Raw genomic sequence first — 24,446 nt, 5'->3', positions numbered from 1 at the left:
CCCAACATCTGCCAGAAGATACTGACCCTACCATCATGGTCGTTTACACTGAGCTACACTTGAGGTCGGAATGCAATAATGGTTACATTAAGACACAGTGGAGCCGGCGCCTGAAATGGAATACGTACCTCAATGCAGGTATGGGATAACAAACCTGTACTCCAAACTTGACCTTTAGCCAAACACTGATACATGTATCGAGAAGATTGAAATACTGCAAGTTTTCCCGGACTACTGCCCTGTCCTCATGTTAACTAGCAGTAGCCACCGCAGCCATTTTGGGCATTGTCAGCCAATTAGCTTCTTTGTTGTTCAACACAATGTGCCATTCTATAATGGCTGCTGTGGCTACTGCTAGCTAGCATGAGGAGGAAAAGGGCAGTTTTCGGGAAAAGCTAGCAGTATTTCAATCTTTTTGATGGAGCAGTGTGGATAAAGGTACATTTTCTGACCCATGTCTTGCACCGGCTCCATGGTATCTTAACGTAACCATGATTGCATTCCGACCCCAGTGCAGCTCAGTGTAAACAAGCATAACGGTAGGATCGGTATCTTCTGGCAAGCCCAACATAGGCTATTTTTGCTATAGGGATGCTCAGTCAATGAAAACAAACCTGTTCAGATCTGCTAGTGTTCATTCATCGAAAACAATTGATCCAGAGTGGAAGACAAAACAATAATGAATCTTTTTGTTAAAAAGATAGGGTACACAGAGCAAACCCCAAATATTTAAAGTAATACAGCAGGAATGACATCTTTGTTTTTTGTACAAAGTGAGCCAGAGAGCCAGAACAAAGCGTTGGGAGAAAAGAGTACATCGGGTCCTCTGGGCTGTGTTACAGAGAGAGGCTGAGCAGCAGGTGGCAGTCTTAGATCCTAGTTGACACATCTGTGGTTCCATGAGCAAAGCCAGGCACTCCTCAGAGCAAAAAAAAACTGTTCAGTTAACTTAATCAATGATTGCTCACTCCAGGCCCCCCACCTTTTTACACTGACTCAATTGTTACACAGGAATTGGAAATGGCATAGGCTATATTTGGACAAATACAAATAGTTTTTGAGTTATGAATCACATTATGATTATATAAGATTAAAGTAGGTAAATTATATAAGCCCCCCCCCCCCACTCGTGCTTTTTCTCAGAAGTAATTGTTGAGAAATGTTTCAAACAATGTTGTCAACCACACCTTCTCATACCCTCCAGTAAGAAAATGTATTAATCTGCATTCATCTCTCAACAGAACAAAACAATGCTCCTGCAGTTATATATCTCTCTATATTCTAATGCGCTAGCTGTGGTGGAAGTTGTTCACCAGCAGGAGGTTGCATACTAATGCTCTACCTGCCTGTCAGAAGAGCAGACAGCTGACCTGGGAACAGAAGGTAGTGAACACATTTCACGCCAGAGGGGTCAGAGTTCACTGGCACAGCACTCCAGCAAGCCTCACATCATGACGGGGAGCTGGCTGGGGAGAGAGTTATTTGCATTTTAGGTGGAGGAGCTACAAAAAAATCTAATGAATTAAAAGCACAGAGTCAGCATGAATAATTTCCCCCCTTCACATGCAAAAACCATCAAACCAGAGCGTTGTAGCCAGTGTGTCTCCTTGTCAAACGTAATCCTCTCAAATCTGCACAGGTGGGGGAGGGGTGCCCTATCTATCCTAGGCCTGAGCAGCAGAGAGAAGCAGATTAGACATTTCAATGACTGTAGTTGCTCTATTGTTTATGTAGGAATAGTTTAAAGAATTGCATGAAAAGGTCAATCCTTTCTCAAAATACAATATGTAATTTGATGGTAGAACATGCCCAAAAACCTTTCACAAAGCTCTGTAAAAGAAGTACTAAAAACAAAACTCTGCACACATTTAGCACACTGTTGGTGACACTGCAGCCTGTAATTTTGGTCATTCCATCGTTTGAGTTACAAACATCATAGGAAACCATTGTGTTGGTATAATGCAACCATCATCCAGGCTTTATGTTTTTACTCAAACAACTTTTTGAATACATTGTGTGTTAATACACTAAGCCAGGGTTTCGCAAATTCGGTCCCCCCCCCTGGGTGCACGTTTTGGTTTTTGCCCTAGCACAACACAAGCTGATTCAAATAACCATCTAACTCATCATCAAGCTTTGATGATTTGAATCAGCTGTATAGTGCATACTTCTCAAACCAAAACGTGCACCTAGGGAGGGCCACAGGACCGAGTTTAGGAAACCCTGCACTAAGCTGCTAAATTGGTGGTTCAGTTCTTACATCCACTTTCAATATATTTATCTTTATGTTTAAAAGAGAAAACTAATTCTAATCAAACTTATAATAATCCAACTTAAACTAGGAGCCATTCTGCAATAGGCAATGCTGGTTATTTGTGTTAACTGGATAGGAAGGGTTCTATTAGTATGCCACACATAAAACTACAAACATTTGTATTCCAATACTCTCATGATGAAAAATGTACAATGTTTTTTTGAAGAGGCAACTTGAACCTCGAGAGCGAGCTATCATTTCCCCTGTTCACACCAGCAGGTTCAGCCCTAGGCTATGTTTGTTTTCCTTGGTTGGAGAGTGTTCTGGGCTGCTGGAAAACCCATTCGTGCCACAGCGGGAAAATCTGCTCCTCTTCCGCTGGTGCGTAGTGTAGCGTGGCAGAGCTTCATGTCACTAATGTGGGCAGAGTGATAGGGCCTGCCAGATCTTCTCCCCCGTTGGCTTCTGATGGAGCGTCATATTGCTCACAAAACCAACATGCCTGTTTCGCTTAAGTGATGGCAAGGCCACTCACTAAACAACTACTTACAATCCTCACTATTTGAAGTGTTATTCACCAACGTAAACTAAGAGGGATTGTTGAATTGCAGATTCAGAGCTCTCAGACATTACATTTTACTGAAGAGTGATTGTCCTGAGCACGGTGCTTGCAATGCCAGGGTAGTGGGTTTGATTCCCACAGGGGACAAGTATGAAAATGTATGCAGTAACTACTGTAAATGACTAAAATGTAAATGAAAGTAACTCCTGGACATCTCTAATAGGATTAAATGAGACAACAGTTGTATGCAGCCTTCAAATAAATGAGAGGAAAATCACTATCTTGTCTTTATATCTAGCATTACCAGACAGAACCACAAGGGGAGGATAGGTGACAGAGATTCCTCTCCAAAAGATCAATATGCTCATCTGACACACCAATCTAGGCAGTCTACTGATTAAAGCAGTATTTATAATATTGGACACATTGGATGGATGGTAGACATTTAGTGGGAAGAGTTTGGTTCTACAAAAGGTGATACCAATTCAAAAATCTACAGTATCTAGGACATTTTTATTGGAGAAATCAGTATTTGGATCTAGTGACATTTAAATATTCAGTGGTGTAAAGTACTTAAGTAATAATACTTTAAAGTACTACTTAAATCATTTTTGGGGGTATCTGTACTTGACTTGACTATTTAGATTTTTTGACAACCTTCACGTTTACTCCACTACATTGCTGAAGAAAATAATTCAGTTTTTACTCCATACATTTTCCCTGTCACCCAAAAGTATTTCGAATGCTTAGCAGAACAGGAAAATGGTCCAATTCACACATTTATCACGAAAACATCCATGTTCATCCCTGATCTAGGTCACTAAACACAAATGCTTGTTTTGTCAATTATGTCTGAGTGTTGGAGTGTACCTAACCCTGGCTATAAATTTAAAAAACAATAACATAGTGCCTTATGGTTTGCTTAAGATAAGGAATGTGAAATTATTTATACTTTTACTTTTGACACTTAAGTATATTATAGTAATGTCATTTACTTTTGATACTTAAGTATATTTAAAACCAAATACTTTAAAACTTTTACTCAAGTAGTATTTTACTGGGTGACTGTTACGGTTTTCTAATGGTGAAGGAGAGTTGGACCAAACTGCAGCGTGTCGATTTCGATCCATGTTTATTTAAACAAACGTAAACCACGAACACTACAAAACGAAACAGCCTATACATGTGTCAACTAACAAGGACATCAAGACACTCAGGACAATCACCCACAATACAACCAAAGAATATGGCTGCCTAAATATGGTTCCCAATCAGAGACAACGATAACCACCTGCCTCTGATTGAGAACCACTTCAGACAGCCATAGACTTTCCTAGAACACCCCACTAAGCTACAATCCCACTAAGCTACAATCCCACTAAGCTACAACCCCACTAAGCTACACACCACATACAAAAACCCATGTCACACCCTGGCCTGACCAAATACATGAAGAAAAACACAAAATACTTCGACCAGGGCGTGACAGTGACTTTCACTTTTACTTGAGTCATTTTCTATGAATGTATCTTTACTTTTAATCAGATATGACAATTGGATATTTTTTCCACCACTGTAAATACGGCAATTAATATGAAAACAACAGCTGACATTTTCACTTGCCGGAAACTGAGGAGTCTTTAAGCATTATGGAGACATGGAAGTGCTTCGTGTTGCACTTCAGATGTGAACGGTTAATGAAAACGCAGTAAGGGGAAATGTTTAATTGACGAGACCTGTCTCATTATGTTACTTCATGCCTCTCTTTCAAGTCAGATTTTCTGTCAGACACAACCACTAATTAGAGGTTATCAGCTGGACTCCGAAATAACACTTCTCTGCTTTAATTGCTGAGCCATTGAAAAACATGGTTGTAAATCTCAACGTGAAAATAACAAGCATAGACATGTAAACCGCCACTGGCCCCTCTGATTTAAAGGATTTAAAAAAGACCCGCTTTCCACCTTAGCGCTGGAAACAGGCAATGTCAGATGAAAAAAAAACAAGTTATTTCAATGTTTTATGGGATAGTATATTTATGGGATAGTATATTCGACAACTTGTGTTTTGTACACTGATAAGCTATTGGATTCTGTACCAGTCCCGAATACACCATTGGAGGCCATTTAAAAGAGAGCATGACTTGGCATTGTATTAAAAAAATGTAGACCTTATTCATTATGGCTATAACTGTTATGTGTAGCAGAGCTGGGAGATAGCCTGAATTGATGCGATAACAACAAATATAACGAGAATGATACGTTTCTAACATTAATGTGCACCATAGTTTAAAAAATGATCTCCCGAAATGGACAGCAGTCTAAGGCACAGTATCTCAGTATTAGAGATGTCACTACAGACCCTGGTTTGATCCCAGGCTGTATCATTACCAGCCATGATCGTGAGTTCTATAGGGCAGCGTACAACTGGCCCAGTGTCGTCCGGGTTAGGGGAGGGTTTGGCAGTGGTAGGCCGTCAATGTAAAATAAGAATTTGTTCTTAACTGACTTGCCAAGTTAAATGACAGAGTCTGAGGCGTGGCGAAAGAGAGTTCTACTTTTTAATTCACATTAAATAATTGCCTTCCCTTTCGTTGTGGCTGGCGTCACATTATTCTTGGTCCACAGCTCAAATTGACAGTAAATATCATAGTAGCCACTAGCCAGTAAGCACAAACTATTCAATAATGACAGAAACATTTCTTCTAAATCATATTACACTATTGAATAATGCAACCAAACCATATTACACTCTTCAATAATGCAACAATTCACAAGCATGTGCAGACAATTAAAGGGCTTATATTCTCACCTATAGGATACACTCATTACATTTTAGCTTCAAGACAAAAGCACAGTTGCTAAAAGCACGTTATGCTATAAAAAATTTGCGATTAACCCTCTCATGCGAATATAAAAGTACAATAGGCCTACCTTCCAACAAACCAGGCTACATTTGTATCAATATCATGCCAATCATTACATGTGGTAAAAGCAAATTAGGACTGAACCAGATGTTTTATATGGAAGCTCATAACCGCCACCAATTTTGTTAAATAAAATGCCTTGTGATTTGTCAACATGCAAAATTAGTCTGTGCTTAAGTCTGATCAACTGTAGCCTACTGTAGCAAACCACAGCTGCAGGTAGCCTAGAGAAGCCTATGCGCTCTGATCCCATCTGGGCTTCGCCAGGGGAAACGTAACATCATGTTATTGTAGCCTAAGGTATGTATTTATAAACTAAAACAGGCCCATTTATTTGTGTTCTGAGAAAATGTGAATCTGATCAAATTTGGTTTATATTGAAACTTTGGGTGGCTAGGCTACCATGGCCATTGTTACAGTATTCTCCCTGTACACCAAGTCAGAACCGTAGAATAAATAGAAGGGGCACATAAGCAGACAATGAAAGCTCTTACAATATTCGATGATGACATTTCTATTAAACAGGCTATAGGCTAAATATGCACCACCAAGTCAGAACAGTAGGCTAAATTATGAGGGGAAAAGATACCTAATTATTAGGCCGAGTGTCACACCCTGACCATAGTTTGCTTTGTATGTTTCTATGTTTTGGTTGGTCAGGGTGTGATCTGGTTGGGCATTCTATGTTTATTGTCTAGTTTGTCTAGTTCTATGTTTGGCCTGATATGGTTCTCAATCAGAGGCAGGTGTTCGTCATTGTCTCTGATTGGGAACCATATTTAGGTAGTGTCACGACTTCTGCCGAAGTCGTTGCCTCTCCTTGTTCGGGCGGTGCTCGGCGTTCGACGTCACCGGTCTTCTAGCCATCATTGATCCTTTTTTCATTTTCAATTGGTTTTGTCTTGTCTTCCCACACACCTGTTTTCTATCCCATTCATTACCTGTTGTGTATTTAACCTTCTGTTTCCCCTCATGTCTTTGTCAGAGATTGTTTTAATATAATAATAATAATATATATATATATATATATATATATGCCGTTTTATTGTCAGTGTAGTGTGATTGTTGTTTAGGTGCGCGTCGGGTCCTCGTACCCATGTCTATTTGTTTATGTACAGTTAGTGTTATGGAGCATACTCGTTGGACTTTATTAAAAGACTCCATTTTTACACTCCATTTGACTCTCCTGCGCCTGACTTCCCTGCCACCTAATTACACCTATGCATGGCAGGTAGCCTGTTTGGTGTTGGGTTTTGTGGGTGATTGTCCTTGTTCTGTCGCTGTGTTACTTTGCACCAGTATTAGGCTGTTTCGGTTTTCGTGTTACGTTTGTTTTTCTATTTTGATTCGTGTTGACTTTGTTTGATTAAACATGGATCGCAATAGCCACGCCGCATTTTGGTCCGCCTCTCCTTCACATACAGAAAACCGTTACACCGAGGCACATGGTCTACTAACGGTTTACTACACAACATACACTTATTACTTTCTTAACTTTAGTAGACATGTCTCCATGGCATATTACATAATTTAGGCAACAGCATACAATACATTTTTGGACTCACCTTGCTGTGCTGTGCTCACTTGAACAGGAAAGTGCCGCGGTGATCCTTCATGGGCAAACTGTGTCAAAGTCTGTCATTCTCTTAATTTATGGTACTTTCAAGACAACTAGGAATCATGACGTTGGTGATCTTCGTAAGTGATCACGTTAGTAGTCACGTTAGTAGTCACGTTAGTGGTCACGTTAGTGGTCTTTTTTCCCAAGGTCCCAGGTGTCTTGAACTCACTGAAGTCCGAGATTTCCCAGTTCCGAGTTTCCGGGTGTTTTGTTGGCGGCAGAAGTCATGCGGGATTGACAGCATGGCCAATGTTGAATGTTTGGAAAAGAGATTCTTAAACCCAGACTGGGACCACACATCCACTCCATTGAATAGCAAGCTAGTGATTTCTTTGCAATGCTTGAAGTAAGCCACTGATTCCTTCCAAACCACTCATTGTTGATTTTGTGATTTCCAACTTGTTGTGTAATGTTGAAGTTCAATTGAAGATGAGCACTGAAACGTTCTATCTATAATTTATTTTCATATGACAAGGAGTGAAAATGATTTTCCAGTAGATTGTCAACTTGATGCATGATGATGACTGCTAGCCTGCTAGCTAAGATTTTGAAAGTATAATGAAAGTTCAAAGTTGCATCAGTCCAATCAAAGCTAATGTAGATATAATGTGAACAACCACAGAAAGCACTGAGCTAGGCTGAAACAACTGCATTTTGGAACTTTTTTGTGACACGTATTAATGTCAAAATAACATGCAAAACAGGCAACAACAACAACAAAAAATGTTATATACAGTGTATATATGTATCCATACACTGGTACTGTATATTTTTTATATACAGTACCAGTCAAAAGTTTGGACACACCTATTCAAGGGTTTTTCTTTATTTTTTGTTACTATTTTCTACATTGTACAATAATAGTGAAGACATCAACACTATGAAATAAAACATGGAATCATGTAGTAACCAAAAAAGTATTAAACAAATCAAAATATATTTTATATTTGAGAATCTTCAAAGTTGCCACCCTTTGCCTTGATGACAGCTTTGCACACTCTTGGCATTCACTCAACCAGCTTCATGAGGTGTGCCTTGTTAAAAGTAGAATTTCTTTCCTTCCTAGTGCATTTGAGCCAAGAAGAAGGAAGAGACTTACTTGGGCTAAGAAACACGAGCAACGGACATTAGACCTGTGGAAATCTGTCCTTTGGTCTGATGAGTCCAAATTTGAGATTTATGGTTCCAGCCAAGTCTTTGTGAGATGCAGAGTAGGTGAGGGGATGATCTCCACATGTGTAGTTTTCACCGTGAAGCATGGAGGAGGAGGTGTGGTGGTGTGGGGGTGCTTTGCTGTGACACTGTCAGTGATTTATTTAGAATTTAAGGCACACTTAACCAGCATGGCTACCACAGCATTCTGCAGCGATACGCCATCCCATCTGATTTGATTTGATTTGTTCTATGTCTGTTTCCGAATAAATGTCTGACTCCCTGTACCTGATTCTCCTGTCCGGCGTCGGCCCTTGCAGAATGCAGCAGCCATCACACGAAGCATCGGGAGTACTGGCGTTCTGTTTGGTGTTGACGTTGGTCCTGGGTCGCCACCGATGGAACCGGGGGTGCCTAGCCAGCTCGTCGGGCTTCAACACCCTAGCTGGCTACGTCGGGCCTCAGCCGGATCGTCAGATCTTGTTCGCCCAGCCGACCCATGAGTTTTCTTGTTTTGTTGGTGACGTCAGACTTTGATTCCGCCGCCGATGGAACCGGGAGTACCTAGCCAGCTTCCACGTCCTAGCTGGCTCGAGAGGTTTCCTTGCCTCGGTTGGCTCGGCAGGTTCCCATCCCACATCATGCTCCGCCGGATCATCAGGCTTTCATGCCGCAGCCAGCTCGCCAGGCTCCCACGCCTCTGCCGGTTCGTGGGGAGTTTACCCCCAGCTGGCTTGCCCAGCACCCATGTCTCGGCCGGCTTGCCCAGGTGGGACACCGGGTGGCGCCCCTAGAGGGGAGGGGGGGTACTGTCACGCATGTTCCCGCTCTTCCCCCCTGGCACTCGAGGGCACCAGGCTGCCCTGCATTACGCACTCCTGCCACCATCATTTATGCATACCTACCTTCCCTCGTCATTCGCTTCAGCGATATTGGACTCCCCTGGACTCACTCGATCACCTGTTTATTACTTTCCCTATATTTGTCAGTTCCCCAGCTCTGTTCCCCGCTTCTGCATTGTTTGTCATATGGCCATGTTACCCATGTGCTGACGCTGTTCCTGTCTTGTTCTATGTCTGTTTCCGATTAAATGTCTGAGTCCCCGTACCTGCTTCTCCTGTCCAGCATTGGCCCTTACAGGGTATATTAAATATGCCCTGAATGACTGGTCGCCACTGTGTAGGAGTGTTGGCTCAATGAGACAATTCTGTTTACACTGCCCTGCTTCACAGGTGGCAATTGTCAGGCAAACGCCGTGAGCTACCTCCCGAGTTAGCAGTTGAGATGTAGCATGTACGCAAGTTTACATTTTAGTAATATGTGTAGCCGATGGTATTTTTATGAAAAGTGTGGTAAGTGGAGAGGGGTAAGAAAAAAATGAGCTATCTAGAACCTAAAACAGTTCTTCAGATGTTACCATAGGAGAACCCTTTGAAGAACCATTTTTGGTTCCAGGTAGAACCCTTTTGGCTTTCATGCAGAATCCTTTCCACAGAGGGTTCTACATGGAACCCAAAAGGTTTCTACCTGCAACCAAAAAGGGTTCTACCTGGAACCAATAAGGGTTCTCATATTGGGACAGCCAAATAACCACTTTTCGAAGAGCGTATGCAACCCTACGACGACTAGGTAAATCAAGGAAAGTTCAATTAAATCTGGAAACAACTGACTAGTAACAAGAATCCCTTACCCAGTTCTTCTTCTTCTCTATCCAGGTTAACAGACTGTCTAATCTTACTCTTAACCACTAACGTTTAATACACTAAATTGTTACTGTGATCAGGGCCTTGTCTTGACCTTGATAATACCTTGAAACGTGGAGGAACCTCAACTCAAAACCCATGCCTCCTCAACTCAAAACCCATCTATTGGGCTGGACAGCTCTGGCATGAAGGGAAAATGTATCCCCCAGTTCTCTCAGAAACTGTTCACATTTATGTGGGGGGTGCCACCATTGACACATCACATACTCACTTTGATACCATTTCTTGATGACCATCATTAGATTTGCATGAAGTTTCTGTTTAGTGATCTTGACGATTCTTCATCTTAACACCATTCTCTTGAGTGTGCCAAAGTGCCATACCCTAAATAGCCAAAAAGAGGTCACCCCTAAACCCCACAGACAGTGCAATCACATCTTTGATTGCCCTGAGGACACAACCCCCTTAATAACTCATTATCCTTGCCTCAATTACCCACACTGCAATGGTGGGGGGGAGTAATTAGTAATCATTGCACAACTGTTTGCCTGTTATCAGAACCCACTGCTAATCAGCAATCTGCTCCTAATTTGCCCTTTATTGTCCCGTCTGATTAAGGTTCTGCTGCTGTGAGGCAGCTGGTTTGTGAGGACCCCTGGATTGGGTGTGATGCTCTATTTTTATAAATGACGATGACAAGGACCTTACAGTCCCCTACCACCCCACCCCTGACCTGGTGGGCTGTAGATTATGTCCACGATCCTGGTGTGGGAAGAAAGACAATGCCCAGCCCCAGCCTCACCCCAGCTGCTTTAAAAACAATGTGAAGCCCATCTCCACTCTCTGGAGCAATGGGAGCTATGACAAGTATGTGCATTAGTTTAGTGAATCCCTCCTGACTTTAGCAGCTGCTCTTGTCATTATGGTTTCTACGACACCGTTATTTTAGATTGTCGGCAGTGCTGTTTTCTGTCTAATGCTCATGTTATTGATGAAATAGCACTCTAGGGAGTAGACTACACAGAGTATTGGTATAGAACAGGCCAGGGTGCTGCATGTGTCACAGTGTGTGTAGTGGTGGAAGATGACAGCGCGGGTAGAAGTGTAATCTCAGGGAAGTTCAGACTTCAAAGGCAGTGTCCCACGTCTGACTTGAAATAGCGACACATTTCATCACCTCCTGCTACCACTGACTGAGCGGGTGCCTCCCCTGCTGCGGAGTGCAGCCGACCCATGAGACAGCGTCAGGAGCCAGAGAACTCTATGTCAGGAAAACACAACTCCAGTCCTACGGCTACGCGACAAATATGAAGGTCTCAAAAGTGTTTACGATCAAATAACGTTTTTCACTGAGAGAATATTATGCAATACACACCCCATTCTCCAGCTCTGTTTCATGTTTTTTTTTACCTCATGACTTCCGAGATATTTGGTGGTACATGTATGCTTTGGGGTTGTGTTGTTTTTCACACGTCAGGTGTTTATAGGAGTGGAGACGGAAATTGGTTTTCTCACTAGAGGATGAAGTGATGGCTAATGCTCAGTGTGTGATGAACACTGACTGAGTCACACCTGCTTCATCGTTCATTGGAGGCAACAATAGACCCTATCATCTAAACTAGGATATCATCAGATCAATCAAGAAATGTCTTTGTTTTGGACATGTTTATGTTAAAAGGGATATTTTGTAGTTGTGTGGTGAAGCAGCTATGAGGAATAACTTGGCTGAATGTATTTATTAGGATTCAATATCCTCAATTCATAGTATTATTGGTGTGAGAGATGATCAAGCTGTCTACTGTATATGGTTTTGAGGGACCTGGAGAGTTCACTCGGTTGATGTTGTGTATCAACAGTGTCACCCTGCCCTTGTTCCAAACCTTTACCATCTGCATGACTGATACCCAGTCTTACAGGCGACCTTTGCCCCCTCCTTCAGAAGTCGCGTATCAGGTGTCCAGTTATTAAAGGAACTCCTCGTCTGATGGTGACGCAGGCTTCTTGCTGTGGTGTCAATGGGGAGAAAACACGCATGAGAAGCACAGCAGCACCTCTCACCACCCTGTCCACCTTGAAATCTGGCACCTCTTTTAAATAGCTGGAGGGGTATTTATAAAGAGAAACATCAGAGGTCTGACATGTGAACTGGCTGACAAGTGCATCTCCATGAAAAATGGCCTTGGTTTACTGTCTGAGGTAATGGTGGCTGGGCAGGAGGGTGATAGTGGCTCATCCTATACTGTACATGGCTGGAGGAAGGTAAAATAATCAAGCAATACTGTATGTCACTTTAAACATACTCTTTTGGTGCTATGCGAAATCAATACCTCAGTAACTTACAATACCGTAGACCATCAATTCATAAACTGATCATAAATTGATATTAGGCTGATGCTATCTGTTCCGGGCCAGGGAGCATATGAAAGTTAAACCCATGTCTAAGAGGTGAGTTACAGTACCCGTTATATAGAAACAACACACTACGACCCTTACTAAAATGGTCTTTGGTATGGTTTTAGAAGGTACATGCCTTGTACTATCATGTCAAACTATGGTGTTATATGTCACACACTCTCTTTTAGACAGTTCCTGGATCCTCTTCCCAGTCACACTTAAAGCCCTCAGCTCTCTCTTGTTTGAAGTGGCCAGCACTCGGCAGTGTATGAAACCAGACACTTGATGTATATCCTGTCGCTCTCCTGCTCCTTCGCCTATATGAGGTCTAACACATTCTCCAGTCCAATCAGTTTAGTAGGCTATTGTTCCCTGCTATAATGGTAACAGTGAGTTAAGGACAGGGATCGGGGTAACGACTGACTATTGTCATGTCCCAGTCATGGGATTGTACTGTTTATTAGATTATTGACCACCTGTTGTCACAACCTTCCCCTCATAACCTTCCTAACCTAACCAACACAGTGATAATCCCTGATCTACGCTATCAATTAATACAATTTGGAGGGCAAAGACTGAGTAATGAAGGATCAGTCATTAGACCTCAGGAGAAACCTGTTTTCACTTCTAAGCAGTGCATTGAATAGATGTATGGAAAGCTGTCAATAAGCAACACTTCGTAATTGGTTTTCAACTCGATATACAGTGCCTCGTGTAACATTGTAACATAGTCGTCCTTTAGGGTCGGGTCTGATTAGGGGGGATCACAGCTCCACTATGTATGATAACACAGGAGGGTCATGAGGAGAGAATTAGCCTTTTCCTGAACGATTCTCCTGCGTTTCCTGTGGTGTTGGTGTTTCCCTGGTTGGCCCATCATGACCCCACTATTTCGTGACAACAGAAGGCTCTCAATGGATAGTCACGTCAGGGTTCAGGGAGGTGTATAGGTTTTTCCATAGGTGCAACTATGGTGGAGAGTCCAAACCAGGTCTCCTCCATGCACATCCCCCCTGAATATGACGATTTGGCTCTCGCCTTCTGTAAAAAGAAGGCGACTCAACTACCATCCCATCGATGGGGGGATTGTGCGATAAATCTCCTGGTAGACGCAGCACTTCCCTGGAGTCACGTGTATCCTCTGTCACAGGAGGAGACGGCAGCTATGGAAACATATGTCACAGAGTCTCTGGGGCAGGGATACATTCGGCCTTCCACTTCACCTGCCTCCTCGAGTTTCTTTTTTGTGAAGAAGAAGGATGGAGGTTTACGCCCGTGCATTGACTATAGAGGTTTAAATCAGATCACGGTGAAGTATAGTTACCCTCTGCCTCTCATAGCCAGTGTGACCAAGTCATTGCATGGGGCGCGCTTCTTCACTAAATTGGATCTCAGGAGTGCTTACAACCTGGTGCGTATCCGGGAGGGGGATGAGTGGAAGACGGCATTTACTATCACCTCTGGGCACTATGAGTACCTCGTCATTTTCAGGGACCTGCACGGGCAGGGTGTAGTGGTGTATATAGATGACATTCTAATATACTCCGCTACACGCGCCAAGCATGTGTCTCTGGTGTGCAAGGTGCTTGGTCGACTGTTGGAGCATGACCTACACATTAAGGCTGAGAAATGTCTGTTCTTCCAGCAGTTCGTCTCCTTCCTAGGGTACCGCCTGTCCGAGTCAGGGTTGGAGATGGATGCGTAATTGGCCGACTCCCACAACGGTAAAGGAGGTGCAGCGGTTCTTAGGGTTTGTCAACTACTACAGGTAGCGGCTCCCATTACCTCTTTACTGAAGGGGGGACCGGTGCGACTGCAGTGGTCAGCTGGGGCGGACGGGGCTTTTGGTCACCTGAAGTTTGTGTTTACCTCGACTCTTGTGTTGGCTCATCCTGATCCCTCCTTAGCATTCATAGTAGAGATGGACGTGTCCGAGGCTGGGATGGGAGCTGTGCTGTCTCAGCGCTTGGGTACGCCACAAAAACTCTGCCCCTGTGCGGGGGACCGGAAACTGTTGGCTGTTGTCTGCCTCCACGCTCTGAAGGCGTGGAGGCATTGGCTTGAGGGGGATAAACACCCTTTTCTCATTTGGACTGACCACCGCAATCTGGAGTACATCTGGGTGGCGAGGATACTGAACCCTCATCAGACAAGGTGGGCAATGTTTTTTACCCGTTTTGTGTTCACTCTATCCTACAGACCAGGTTCCCAGAACGCTAAGGCAGACGCACTGTCTCGGATGTATGACACAGAGGATCGGTCCACGGATCCCACTCCCATACTTCCGGCTTCTTTCCTGGTGGCACCAGTGGTATGGAAGGTTGACGCGGACATCGAGCGGGCGTTACGTGCGGAGCCCACTCCCACCCAGTGTCCAGTTGGACGTGAGTCAGTTCTGTCTGATGTTCGTGATCAATTGATCCGTTGGGTTCATACGTCACCTTCCTCTGGTCATCCCGGCATCGGTCGGACAGTGCGCTGTCTTAGCGGGAAGTACTGGTGGCCCACTTTAGCGAAGGACGTGAGGGTGTATGTTTCCTCCTGCTCGGTGTGCACCCAGTGCAAGGCACCTAGACACCTGTCCAGAGGGAAATTACAACCCCTGCCCGTTCCACAACGGCCGTGGTCACACCGATCTGTGGATTTCGTGACGGATCTCCCTCCGTCACAAGGAAACACCACGATTCTGGTTGTTGTGGATCGGTCCTGCCGTCTCATTCCTTTGCCCGGTCTCCCTACGGCCCTACAGACTGCAGAAGCCCTGTTTACACACGTCTTCCGGCACTACGGGGTGCCTGAGGATATGGTGTCTGATTGGGGTTCCCAGTTCACATCAAGGGTCTGGAGGGCGTTCATGGAACGTCTGGGGGTCTCGGTCAGCCTGACCTCAGGGTTTCACCCCGAAAGTAATGGGCAGGTGGAGAGAGTTAACCAGGATGTGGGTAGGTTTCTGCGGTCTTATTGCCAGGACCGGCCCGGGGGAGTAGTTGGCTTTCATCCCCTGGAAAGAGATGGCCCAGAACTCCCACCGCCACTCCTCCACTAACCTGTCTCCGTTTCAGTGTGAACTAGGTTATCAGCCGGTTCTGGCACCGTGGCATCAGAGCCAGATCGAGGCACCTGCGGTGGATGAATGGTTTCTGCGCTCGGAGGAAACTTGGGACGCTGCCCATGTACGCATGCAACGGGCCATCAGGCGACAGAAGGCGAGCGCCGACCGCCACCGCAGTGAGGCCCCGGTGTATGCACCGGAAGCTGGGTCTGCGGTTTGTGGGGCTATTTAAAGTCCTGAGGAGACTGAACGAGGTATGTTACAGGTTACAGCTTCCCCCTGATTATCGTATTAACCCCTCGTTCCATGTGTCTCTCCTCAGGCCTGTGTGGTGGCTGGTCCGCTCCAGCAGTCTGAGGTGTGGGAGGTTCCTCCCACACGGCGTATACTGTGCGAGCCATCATGGACTCAAGGCGTCGGGCGAGGGGCCTTCAGTACCTCATGAAGTTGGAGGGGTACGGTCCGGGGGAGAAATGCTGTGTGCCGGTGGAGGACATACAGGACCCTTCCTTACTGCAGGAATTTCATTTCACGTTATTTTACTCAGTTCTGTGTCCTGCGCCTGACTCCGTCCTCACCTCTGCACAACTGACATTTGACAGCTCAACAATGCACTCACTGCATCATGCTCAAGGCCAGTCTATTATCAATTAATTTCCTTCGTAGAAACAATTAGCCTCTCTGTAAGGAGGACAATTAATGAATGGAAATGGGTCCCTAACCTGCAGTGTTTGCTCTTAGCCTCTCTGGTCTCTGTGATGCCTGAATGGTCTGGAAGGAGCTGTGTGCATCTTTGGTGAAACAATTCTCAGTAATTGCACACCATTGCAATTATGTTAATAATCGCTAGTGGTCATAGAACACAGTTGAAAAAACTGTTGCCCTGCATGAGTGATCAGCCTGGTGGGAGCATCACAGACATTTCCCCTTAATAAGCAAGTTCGAGAAATGGTCTGAAATACCTATTCTGTGTATCCTTTAACAATGCCTTAATATTAATAATAGTAGCCAAGATCATTTTAAAATGTATCCAAGAAATTAAATGACTTTGGACGCACAATAACATTATGGACGCACAATAACGTTAACCCTCTGCTCAATTTGCAAACCAGTATATATAGTCTCCATTTAAATACAGTTGATATTGGCATGATGCAATCCTGTCCCTGTTTTCTCAGCACCCATCTCATTTCATTTGCATTATGCGTAATTGAGACACACATTGAATGTAGAAAGACCTCTAACCCGCTGGGGAGCAAGGAGGTCCTGTTGCTCCTCCTGTTTGCACCAGCAGTAACACAGCATGGTCTTTAATTCTTTAAAACATTTTTTTACCCCATTTTCTCCCCAATTTCGTGGTATCCAATTGTTAGTAGTTACTATCTTGTCGCTACAACTCCCGTACGGGCTCGGGAGAGACAAAGGTCGAAAGCCACGCATCCTCTGAAACACAACCCAACCAAGCTGCACTGTTTCTTTAACACAGCGCGCATCCAACCTGGAAGCCAGCTGCACCAATGTGTCGGAGGAAACACCGTGCACCTGGCGACCTGGTTAGCACACACTGCACCCGGCCCGCCACAGGAGTCGCTGGTGCACGATGAGACAAGGATATCCCTACCGGCCAAACCCTCCCTAACCCGGACAACGCTAGGCCAATTGTGCGTCGCCCCACGGACCTCCCGGTCGCGGCCGGCTGCGACAGAGCCTGGGCTCGAACCCAGAGTCTCTGGCAATGCAATGCAGTGCCCTAGACCACTGCGCCACCCGGGAGGCCCAGCATGGTGTTTTCTAATCCAGATAAAACGTAGAGTTCTCTCCCACACACCCGCTCAGCACCGTACAAACCGGCTTATTGGTTTTATTCCATGAAGCACTTTTCTTATCACCTCTTGGGCAGGTTAATAATGCAGCTTGGCGTGTGCTCATTCTGGCGTTGGGGGTGGATCGGGTGTCGACTCCAGACCCCTTATAGTAGGTGCCAACAGGGTGCAGTCTGCTCTTCTGTGTGTGTATACATTAGTCCCGCTGTGCACTGCCCTAGTGGCTATCTGTCCAGCGTACATAAGTCATCTATATTTGATCATGGCTGAAGACTGCATTGAAAGCTGATGTTATTCACTCTTTAGTCGTTATACAGCCCTAGGGGAGAAACAGCAGTATCAGAGAACAGTGAAAGTGAAGTGTTTTCCAAACAAAAGGCTGGCAATCTGTGTTTTACATACCGTAGTTTATCGCGGTTTGAGGTACTTGTGTGACAGTTCTTAGCCAAGTGTGCGTAGTACTGTTTATGACAGGTGAAGAACATTGAAAATCAAAAGACGGGAGAAGTCAAGATCGACCATTATGATTTCAAACACAGCATCAGAATGAGTGGTTCTTGAGTGATAAGACTGGTTTGTTCTAATGATTCAGTTTCATTAATTGGATATAGTGCTGTTCAGTCTTGTTGTCTCAAGGGAGGGTTGTGGGCTCAACTGTTGCAGTCTTAAGAGGCCATCATGCAAGGCACTGTTTGTCCTGGGAGAGGAATGGCGCATGTCAAGGTGAAGAGGTCAAACACACGATGATCAGACCGCTTGTCTCCTTGTTTGGGGAGCGGTGTCTCCAGTTACCACGCCGACTGCTCTCGGGCCTGTCACTCAGGGCCCCAAATGATCCTCCTTCATTTTCACACACATACTGTATACAACTATGCATGTTCATACACACACACACACTGAACACTAGCAAACCTTCAACCTCATCTTCGATACCAGGATTTACTCAACAGCCCAGCAACATGACTGTGTTTACCTCAGACGGTTCCTTAAAATACCATCCAAATAGCTTGCTTAGGCCATATTTTGCACACGTACGGCTTATTGTTCAAATGGCATTCCCACGGCCTCGGACCTCATAACACAACCTTGCTCTTAAAGAGATAGTTTGGGATGTTGGCAATGAAGCCGTTTATCTACGCCCCAAGAGTCAGATGAACTTGTGGATATCAAACGATCCTTTTAACCTCAACGTACCACACAGAGAGGCATGCACGCAAAGCATCCTGACACCCAGACCAAAGACACTCAGGCTCTTCAAAAGCCCTCCAACTGGTAATGGTGAAAACTGTAAAGACATAATGCATGAGGCACTTGGGACAAGAGCTTAAGAGGACTTTAAGTTCTCATTGGATATCTGAGTTGAATCCATGCAGTCAAGAGATTCTGCGTTTCTACAGCAATGGCATGTAAACATGCCATGTTAAAAAAAAAAACGGAATGTTTGCCGGCCATCCAGAGATCGAGGGCGGTTAGATGCCTGCTGGCCCTGCAATATTGTTCCCAAGCCCCAGCTGCTCCCAGGTCAAGGCTGCTGCTGGTGTGGAATGTTTGTGGTTTGCTCCTCCCGCCATTCAGCCCCATTCTCATCCCAAGATAAACAGACAAGCGTTTTGGGGCAGGTGGCTTTAGACGGGGGGGGATATCCGTCCCCTCATATTCGGGAGTCATTCAATAGCTCCGCTATCAAGGTCTCTCCATGCTGACAGATAGCCCCTCGCGTCCCGCATTGTGTGCAGATTACAAGTGGTTAAGGGAGAAAGCATCTCACTGCTGCACCGCCTGGTTCAATGTGTTACCTTTCAACCCCCCTTAAATGGGCTGCTATTTCAAAGTCGCCACTGGGCATGAGCAAATTTAGCGTTCCTCAGCCAACGTAACAATGAACCCTGGGATTAGGTTACAACAAACAGGCCACATCCCCTGGGACACCATCCCGCCTCTGCCTCGGGCAGGGGACGGGCAACACATTTGCCAGAATGCAGCAAGGGGACACTGGCACGTCCGGCCCACCTCAAAGTGACAGGAGCGGAGCATCCCAGCAATGGAACGTTAATTCTCGCTCCCTGCTTGTAGCACACAGGGGGACGGAGGGTGTTAATGACCAGAGTGATATCTCCTTTCAAAACAAATATCTGGAAAGAGCAAAGAAGAACGAAAACTGGCCGCTCGGACTTGTTGCATCAAAGTTGTTGGCCACTGTGTCTCAAGTGTCTTTCAGACAGTCAGGTGTCTACTTCAGGCTGTGCATCTCTCTGAAGAGGACCTTACCTGAGCTCTGTGGGGCAACCGAATGTGAGTTCAGCTGCTCTCTCTCCGTCTATTCGGTTTCAGCTAACAGAGTGGTGTGGTTGCACCTATCCAGGAGGGTTTACAGAGGGATTGGGACAAAGCGGATAGTCAGATGTCTGGCAGATTAAGAGGGCTTCGGGGCCTCTGTTTTTTTTGGGGGGGGGAGTGACCCGTGTAATAAAAATTGATTCCTGACATCAAGGCCAGTAAGACAAGCTTGAGTCTCTCTGTTGAGGTGATACTGAGCACCTTTTCCGTTCCTTGAAGGAACACTGGCTTTGGAAAATGTTAGAGATTTAAACTAAGGTTTCTGTGTGGTTTGACGCTGACAGAAAAACACTTGCTGTGTGTTTAATGGACAATATAATATACACACAACCAGCTTAGCTATCTGATATGCCATACAGCCGCCAGAACAGTCTGACACAGAATTAATCAGAGAACGTGGATGGCAAGAGTTTGAGGACTCTGTGCACTGGAAAGGAAGAGTGGGTGAGTGAGTGAGTGAGTGAGTGAGTGAGTGAGTGAGTGAGTGAGTGAGTGAGTGAGTGAGTGAGTGAGTGAGTGAGCTACAGGAGAGCGAATAGTGGAGTCAGTGAGTGAGCACTTATCGTCCGTCCCCGGGGACAGAAACTTTCCATCAGCGCAATCCAACAACTTCTGTTCAAAGACCCGAGAGCTGGTGGCTGCTGTCTGTTTTCTCTCTCTCCTTCTCCTCTCACTTTCTTCCACTTGGAGGGGCAATAAATAGCCACAGGTGTGTGGAACTGCCATCTAATCTGAACTTCATTTAACACGGCCACAAACAAGATAGCCGGCAAAGGCGAAAGCTGTGACCCTCCCTCACTCTCTCTCTCTCTCGCTCTCTCTCTCTCTCTCAGCTCAATGAGGAAGTGAAAAGAGTGTGTGGCCTGGAGAGTCAGGTCTGCACCCAGAGGAGAGGGTGAGGCGTGGATCAGCCAGAGAGGGTGTGAAGTGGGGTGGACGTGTGTCTCCGTGTCGTCCAGCTAGAGGGGGAGCAGTGGCTTCTCCAGCCTGTCTGCAGCTCACCACACATTAAAATAACCCAACACCCACCAGAGGGAGGCTGCTGCTCAGTGGGTGTGAGGACTGGACACACTTCAAGAGAGGAGCCCACCACCAGACTGATAGATTGGAGTGTAAGAGCACACTACGGGAGAGCTTTTCTCTACTTTTACAGAGTGAAGGACTGAGAGGAGTGTATTTGCCAAACAAGGTAAGAACTGAAATAATTTCACATAGAATACAAAGACACATTTAATGTAGATCATTGTGTTTTGCTTGCAAAAGTGTCTGTGGGCAAAAGGTTGAGAGCAACCGGCTAAGTATATTAAAGGGAGAGTTCACCCAAATTACAAAATGGCGTATTGGTTTTCTGTACGCAGTCTATGGACAAGGTATGATAACAATCCACGTTTTGATTACCTGGCCACTGTGTTAAATGCTAACATTTTAGCACTTGTGACAACATTCCAATGCATGTCAATGGTACTAACAGTTGAAGTCGGAAGTTTACATACACTTATTTTAGAGTCATTAAAACTCGTTTTTCAACCACTCCACAAATTGTTTGTTAAAAAACTATAGTTTTGGTAAGTCAGTTAGGACATCTACTTTGTGCATGACACAAGTCATTTTTCCAACAATTGTTTACAGACAGATTATTTCACTTATAATTCACTATCCAGTGGGTCAGAAGTTCCAGTGGGTCAGAAGTTTACATACACTAAGTTGACTGTGCCTTTAAACAGCTTGGACAATTCTAGAAAATGATGTCATGGCTTTAGAAGCTTCTGATAGGCTAATTGACATAATTTGAGTCAATTGGAGTTGTATCTGTGGATGTATTTCAAGGCCTACCTTCAAACTCAGTACCTCTTTTGCTTGACATCTTGCGAAAATCAAAAGAAATCAGCCAAGACCTCCGGAAAAAAATTGTAGGCTTACCACATTCATCAAAACAAATAATAGTACGCAAGTATAAACACCATGGGACCACGCATACTGCTCACAAAGGAGACACGTTCTGTCTCCTAGAGATGAACGCATTTTGGTGCGACAAGTGCAAAACAATCCAAGAACAACAGCAAAGGACCTTGTGAAGATGCTGGAGGACACCGGTACAAAGGTATCTATATCAAACAGTAAAATGAGTCCTATATCGACATAACCTGAAAGGCCGCTCAGCATGGAAGAAGCCACTGTTCCAAAACAGCCATAAAAAAGCCAGACTATGGTTTGCAACTGCATATGGGGACAAAGATCGTACTTTTTGGAGAAATGTCCTCTGGTCTGATGAAACAGAAATAGAAATGTTTGGCCATAATGACCATCCTTAGGTTTGGAGGGAAAAGGGGGATGCTTGCAAGCCGAAGAACACCATCCCAACCGTGAAGCACGGGGGTGGCAGCAGCATGTTGCGGGGATGCTTTGCTGCAGGAGGGACTGGTGCACTTCACAAAATAGATGGCGACATGAGGAAGGAGAATTATGTGGATATATTGAAGCAACATCTCAAGACATCAGTCAGGAAGTTAAAGCTTGGTTGCAAATGGGTCTTCCAAAAGGACAATGACCCCAAGCACACTTCCAAAGTTGTGACAAAGGACAACAAAGTCAAGATATTGGAGTGGCCATCAGAAAGCCCTGACCTCAATCCTATAGAAAATGTGTGGGCAGAACTGAAAAAGCGCATGCGAGCAAGGAGGCCTACAAACCTGACTCAGTTACACCAGCTCTGTTAGGAGGAATGGGCCAAAATTCACCCAACTTATTGTGGGAAGCTTGTGGAAGGCTACCCGAAACGTTTGACCCAAGTTAAACAATTTAAAGGCAATGTTACCAAATACTAATTGAGTGTATGTAAACTTCTGACCCACTGGGAATGTGATGAAATAAATCAAAGCTGAAATAAATAATTCTCTCTATTGTTATTCTGACATTTCACATTCTTAAAATAAAGTGGTGATCCTAACTGACCTAAGACAGGGATTGTTTACTAGGATTAAATGTCAGGAATGATGAAAAACTCAGTTTAAATGTATTTGGCTAAGGAGTATGTAAACTTCCGACTTCAACTGTATATTAACATGTTTGGCTTCATGTCCAAATCATCCTAAAATATCTAGAAATGGATTGTGTAACTAAATTAAGTTACTTGAAGATGATTTGGACATGAAGTGCAAAAATGCTAATGTTTCAGGTATTTTACCCTGTTGAGACATGCTTTTGGTTCCTGGGGTCGAGTTATATTTTAAGCTTACTGACTTGCTCTGCTCACTTGGGATTCATTGTCCAGATCGAAAGCCACAGGCAAACAAATGTGGTGTCCATAACAAGGGGACCTCAGTGGCCAGTAAATCAGTTAATAAATACTTCCTAATAAAAATGCAACAAGAGTCTATAATCTGCTTTCACTGGCCCTCATAATGCATTCTCTGGAGCCAGACGAGGAGTCGGGGCGACACGGCTTAGAGTAGGCAGGTGTGTGTGTGTAGCCTACACATGCGCGTGTCTGTTTGGGTGTTGGTGAGTTGCGCTGGTGAGAGAAAGAGTTTGTATTTATGAGAAAGTACTTCATAATTGTCCGTAGCAGCGGTTCCCCTTTCTGTTCCAGGGACAACCAAATCACGCCAAAAGCTCTTTTGAGGACCACCATTCGCAGAGTCTTCTTTTAACATAAAATACTGTATCTTGGTGATCAAATTTAGTACATTTTTCCAGCGAATGTAACAAATTAAAGGCATATTTTTATTATTATTATAAACAATTTGCATTGTGAAAAATATGTAAAACTCCTTATAATACCTACTACCAACTGTTATTATTGTTGGACGATTTTAGTTGATTTATTTTATCAACAAAGAAATGCAGACCACCTGCCAAACCCCCACGGGTTGGTAACCACTGGTCAACAGCATACGTGAGGTAAGGACAATTCATGTTCTCACGGATCTTGTTTCAGCCCACTTGCGTTTGATTTAATGTCCTTTAATTAACAGCAACGTAGACATACAGGGCACATCCACAGAAATCCTGTATCAGGGACACTCATTTGCCAAGGGTCTATCATGTTATTTGCTGGCGGAAACAGTGCAGGGCTGGATATCCTCCATCGTCCTTCACCGTCACACAATCCCATCTCTCTGCTCTACAGATGCTTCTGAGTGATTTGTAGGAGCTGACAGAACCCAAGGCAGGGAGTATGTAACACACTTAGGGGTTGTTATTGGCAATATCAGGCCCAAAGGATTCTCGGGCTCAGTCATTGACTGCATGTCAGACTCCAAGTCTGTAGGACACTACTATTGCAGCTTTATGAAAATGAAGCAGGTGAAAGCGAAATGACTCATCGTGCACCACATACCCTGTGATGAGGCAATATGCTGAAGTACCTTGTGGAGAATGGCCAGAAAGGCCATTCTCTTTCGCACTGCCTCCCAAATGTTAGCAGCATCGGTCCTCTGTTGCCATAGCAGCCATTGACCCCTGTGAAGATCAACCAGTCATCTGGTGGGGTTCCAAGTAACTGGATTATTCGCTTCCAGGGCTCATAGCATGTGAGAGGCCTTTCCAGGCACTCCTGTTCTGATAAAAGGAGGATGAGCCACACTGCCCAAACAATAAAGACAGATATTCAGTTCATGCAA

At 44.6% G+C, this 24,446-nt stretch overlaps 2 protein-coding genes across 2 annotated transcripts in view; one reads left to right on the top strand and one right to left on the bottom strand.

The window, feature by feature from the left end:
- LOC118401088 (serine/threonine-protein phosphatase 2A 56 kDa regulatory subunit delta isoform-like) overlaps window positions 1–24,446 on the bottom strand; it is a 633,889-nt gene that overhangs the window by 498,960 nt on the left and 110,483 nt on the right. The gene's annotated exons all lie outside the window — the stretch shown is intronic.
- LOC118401121 (protein delta homolog 2-like) overlaps window positions 20,798–24,446 on the top strand; it is a 31,622-nt gene continuing 27,973 nt past the window's right edge. The window contains exon 1 of the mRNA XM_035798387.2: window positions 20,798–21,013. The gene's annotated coding sequence lies outside the window, so the exon portion shown is untranslated. The remainder of the gene's footprint in view (window positions 21,014–24,446) is intronic.

This window comes from Oncorhynchus keta, chromosome 2 (assembly GCF_023373465.1).
Source record: "Oncorhynchus keta strain PuntledgeMale-10-30-2019 chromosome 2, Oket_V2, whole genome shotgun sequence".
Taxonomy (NCBI): Eukaryota; Metazoa; Chordata; class Actinopteri; order Salmoniformes; family Salmonidae; genus Oncorhynchus; species Oncorhynchus keta.
The sequence above is the reverse complement of the archived record's forward strand: the minus strand, read 5'-3'. Positions and strand labels throughout refer to the sequence as shown.